Source organism: Dermacentor variabilis, chromosome 4 (assembly GCF_050947875.1).
Source record: "Dermacentor variabilis isolate Ectoservices chromosome 4, ASM5094787v1, whole genome shotgun sequence".
Classification (NCBI taxonomy): Eukaryota; Metazoa; Arthropoda; class Arachnida; order Ixodida; family Ixodidae; genus Dermacentor; species Dermacentor variabilis.
The window spans coordinates 114,234,002-114,239,140 of record NC_134571.1 but is presented as its reverse complement, the minus strand read 5'-3'; positions in this window follow the sequence as shown (position 1 = coordinate 114,239,140).

Genomic DNA, 5,139 nt, shown 5'->3' with positions numbered 1-5,139 from the left:
TTACCTTCTTTGTTTTCTTGGTGACCGTAATGCGTGTAGATCACCGAACGGAAAGCGTGGAGGGCATTTCCATGACGCGAATTGTGGTAGTCACGTGACTCAATCTCCAAGTACTTCGGAGCACCACCGGAACGGGACGTCACACTGGCCTCCATGTCCTCGGCAATCGGAACTGATACCGACAGCTGTGGATATTGTAGTAATTAAATATACGTTATGCTTTCGCACTGTGTATCAAACCTTGCGAAAACTTTTTTTTTTTTTGCGTATGTGTGATAAATGTGCCTCCGTTTATGTGCGCGTCAGAGACGGGACCCAGAGTATGCAGTCCCCGTATCGCCCACCCTATATGGACACTAAAGGGAAATACTTGATCAGTCTAGACAGAAAAAAAAAAAAATCTATTCTTTCAGGACTTCATATTGGTTAATTTCGCGGTAAGAGATCGTTTATCAGAAAATAAAGGTCAAAGTTGAATTTTTTTTTTCGCGCCGAAACTCCAGCGCTGGTATATCAGTGTGACGTCACGAATTTCTAAATAATCTTTCACATTTTTTTGTTGTGGCGTAGTAAAGGTTCTCAAAACTTGCCAAGTTCATTCTTTACGCTGTTTAAAATACAGTGTAGTTCATCTGTACCGATAAAAAATTTAATATGCCTGCGAGCAGACGCCGTAAAGGTTCATGACGTCAAAGCAAGCTGGTTCGGGAACCTCAAGGGCGTCGCCTGTTTTTCATTGTTGCATCTTCTCGGAATAACCAAGCCTGTTCTCACGCACTGGCTTTTTTTTTTTTTTTTTTGCTCTCTTTCTTTTTTTTTTGGGGGGGGGGGGCATTCTAAGAGGGTAATGGCAAATCGTAAAGACACAAGAAAGCCGTACTGTGTTTCCTTTGCAGCATAGAGTTTCCTACAGTAGTTACTAGGGGGAACTCTGGCGCTGCAATCGTTCAGTCGCTATGGTAATGATAGTATAGTGCAGTATGCTAGAATGCAAAGGGTAGTGTGCTCACTGCACACCAGTCTTGTCCTCGTTACTTTGTGGCTGCATGTGTTAGCGCTGTTACAATATTCAAATCAAGTGTGCACCAACTCGCCCAGAAAGAAGTTTTAATGCACAGCAGCGGTAACGGGGTGAGGTGGAGCCGCCGATGTCAACTTGGAGCTATATATTGAAAACGACGGTGCGATGCCTGGTGTGCCACGGCGAAAGCGCGTATTGCTGCACAGGCAAAGAAGAGACGCCGCGAACATGCACAGCGAGCACCCGGCGCCGCTCAGCCCACAAGCCTTATATTCTAGTATACTGTAGTTATCGTAGTTATACTGTAGATGAAGACATGGATTTGTCTTTATCTTCGTGCTTGTGGGTTCAGGCATTCTTGTTGCTTTGTTTATTACGCTTTATCCGCGCTTGTACGTTGTCCTGAATTTCAGAGCAATTAAGTGCAGAAGACTCTGCGAACACGTACAATCGCTACTGATTGCATCGGCTCAGCCTGTTGAGGTGGCCAAATCGAAACGCGTCAAGCTTCTCAACGCGCAGGCTTGCCCGCGAGAATTTCATACCGACATTCCACGCCGCTTGCCGATGTATGCGTGACACGATGTTCTCGGTGTGGGACGCAATCTCGGAGGGGGTTAAAATGACCTGCAAGAACTGCGCGACCAGTCTAGTTGTTGATCGGGAGCCAGCGCAGAGAATTGATGTTAACGCATCCGTATGGCAGGGGTGCCCGTTGTCGCCTTTGACTGCGTTGTATTTTCAGTCATGTGAAAAAATCACAACTAGCAGTAGCATTCGAGGCTTCGCTTTGGAGGACATTGAAGTTAAAACACTGGCTTACGCGGACGGTGTTGCCGTCTTCTGCTCTGACAGAGAGAGTCTTACGAGCGTAATGTTAATGGTTTCTGTGATGTCACTGGCAGCCGGCTGAGCATAGACAAGTACCAGGCGCTTTGGCACGGCGAATGGTCATCGCTGGCGTCTGTGTGCGAAAACGTCCGCTGGTCGACAACAGACTCTACCTCGGAATCCCCCGCAACAAATGTCGAAACACGGCTGAATTGTGGAAGGAAAGGGCGTAGGAATTGAACACACAGACTCGGCGATGGGTCAGGCCGTGACCTGTCAGTGCTTGCACGTGCGACAATACATGTCATGTATTCCTGTTGTCGAGATTACGGTACGTCCTGCAAGCGCTGTATTATTCACGCATGAACATACAAAAAAATCCACGGAGTATTTGCGGTTTTCGTCTGGCAATAGGAGCGAATGAGTCGGGACAATTTGTTCCGAAGCTTATAGGTGGAGGAGGGATCGCGCTCCCGCACATTGTTATGCGACAGGTCATTTCGCATTTTCTTAGAAACCATCCATTCCAGTTCAGGGATGGAAGTGCTGCGCCCATTTCGCCATCTTGCGCCAAACCATCGAGCTGCTCCAGCCTGCGCCAAAACACTAATTTCGAATGAATTTTCCAAATTTGGCAGGATGGTGCTTGACTGAACATGCGCCGGTTAGCGCGCATATCCCTGCAATCCAAGCCTAAGCGATCTGTTTCAGAATCGGCGTCTTCAGAGTTTGGTTTTGTTCGGTAGCATAACATGTAACTAGGCCACCAGAAAATGAAAGTCGTTTTGTGCTGTAGAATGCATTACGAATGTTCCATAAATGTACTGCGCGCTTGCGTACATGCGGAGCGGCTAAGGATGACGAATTGACGCTCACTTCATGGTGGCAGTCGGGAAGAAAAGCTGCGCTGAATGCATAAGGTCGTACAGTCTGCTCAACGTTTAGCTCATCACTTTCGTTACATATTTTTGCATTCGATTTTGCGACCTACTGGTACATCTGAGTCGATTAACGGGCAAGCGCCGTACGACGTTCGAAATCTATTTCGCACGTACATACCACGTCCGGTTACTAGTGCGGCGCTGCTTCCTTCATGAAATAAACGACCTGCTTCCTTTCGTGTAACTTCCTTGTCACAAATATCCAATGGCAACCGCAATCTTCGCTCAAATTTGCACTCGGGCTGCACAAGATTAGGCTTTTGCCGCCGCAGAAGGGAAGTCAAGGTTGTAAGCTTTTAGTCAACCTTAGCGGCCAAATAGTGGTCCCAATTAATGATTCTGCGAAAGTGCAAACCTCCGAAATTGCGTTCGCGGAAACTGATCGAGTTCAAAAAATTTTAATAAACCATCGCTCGGCGCATGAAATATGGGCTGTCGTTATACGCTGGCTTTATGGCGCCTTGGCGCAACGGCAAATAAGCCCGAAAAGTCGAGCTTATGCAAAGCATTGGTCAACCACGCAGACAGGAAAAGACAAGTGAATATTTTTTATCTTTATTGTTTTCAAAAAATATCTTGGAGCTTTTTCTCGGCAAGCGATGTGAAACACTGACAATCGTCCAATGACCAGTACGTCACTTCATATTTATTCTGCGCTGTTTCGCTATCTTAACAGCAACCCGCCGTGATTGCTCAGTGGCTATGGTGTTAGGCTGCTGAGCACGAGGTCGCGGTATCGAATCCCGGCCACGGCGGTAGCATTTCGGTGGGGCGAAAACACCCGTGTACTTAGATTTAAGTGCACGTTAAAGAACCCCAGGTGGCCGAAATTTCGGAGTCCCCCACTACGGCGTGCCTCATAATCAGAAAGTGGTTTTGGCGCTTAAAACCCCATAATTTAATTTTTTTTTTTACCTTAACAGCAGGTCTCCAAGAATTAAAGGTTACCAGAGATGGTGCGGGGACGCGTTGTCACTACACGACAACGCAACAACTGTACCTTGATGAGTGTTATTCATGGTGGCCACTGCGAATATATCTCGTTCATTGTGCACGGATGCGTTTAGTTAGCTAAATTTATACATTTACCAGTCGCCCTAACGGGCGGCGCTTCTCAGTATGCTTTTAATAAAGTTATTCGCATCCGTAATCGATGAGATGTCAATGAAAAAGTTTTGTATGACTGTGAAAAATGACCGATAACGGCACTTAAAACAATCTACACTCTTAAAGTTGCACCCTTTGGGTCGTATCTTGCCACACAACGATAATCGTGATCCGTCTTGTCCGCATTTCCTTTCTTTAACGCTGCGAGCTCGGTACTCCGAAGTCACGAACGGCATGCATGTTATCAGCATGACAGAGCATTCTCGACAGGAAAGTAGCGAACGCAGCGTTTTCAAGAAAGGAAACGCAGCAAGAAAGAAGAAGATTATCGCTGTGTGGCAAATATACACCTCAAATAGTGTACATTTGTTTAAAGAGTGTAGGATTTGTGAAGGTTTTTTTTTTTTTTAACGAGAAAGAAAGCACGGGAAATAAATAAAAAGTAAAAATAAGCTGCTATCAGCATGACAACGCTTCTGCACACCAAATATTACATCAATCCTTAGGCAAACTTTGTCAAACAGGGGCACTGGAAACAAGCGGCCGCGCCTTTTCTTTCTTTTTTTTTTGGGGGGGGGGGGGGCGTATTGGCAGTTTTTGGCGCGCAACTTCGGTCCCTACACCAAACGCGAAGTAGCGCGATCTTGCAACGGTTCGCTTTCCGAACCGTTACAAACCGCGCCACAGGTTTGCACGTTCGTAATATACACGGTGCACTGATGACGACGGTTACGCCTGAGGTCACTTTTATTACTGGTTCTGGGACGCGTTGTTACGTGGATTTAATATATATATATATATATATATATATATATATATATATGTTTCGCAGGTTTTGTTCTTTCTTTCTTTTTTCAAAATAAGGACCACACTTGACCTAGGTCATTGTATACGCTGTTATTGGTCATTTCTCGACGTATTCCACAACCTTTGCATTGGCACCGTATTGAATAAGTAATAAATATATGCTCATTAAAATTAAATATTAGTTGCTTGTTCGCAATGAAAAAAAAAAAAACAAAAAGCTCGGCTGGCATTAAGATAAGCCTATCACATAGAGTGGGTGCTGTTCACGGAAAGCCCTCGTTTGCATCTTTCTTGGCCACAGTTAGTTGCGCATACGGTATGTAATTTAATGGAGGTTTCTGAGAAACCTATACCGTTTTCCATTGTAGGTCGATGCTACAGCCGGGTGGATGACAATTTTTCCCTGTCATGAATTTTACTCCTCTTGCAGGC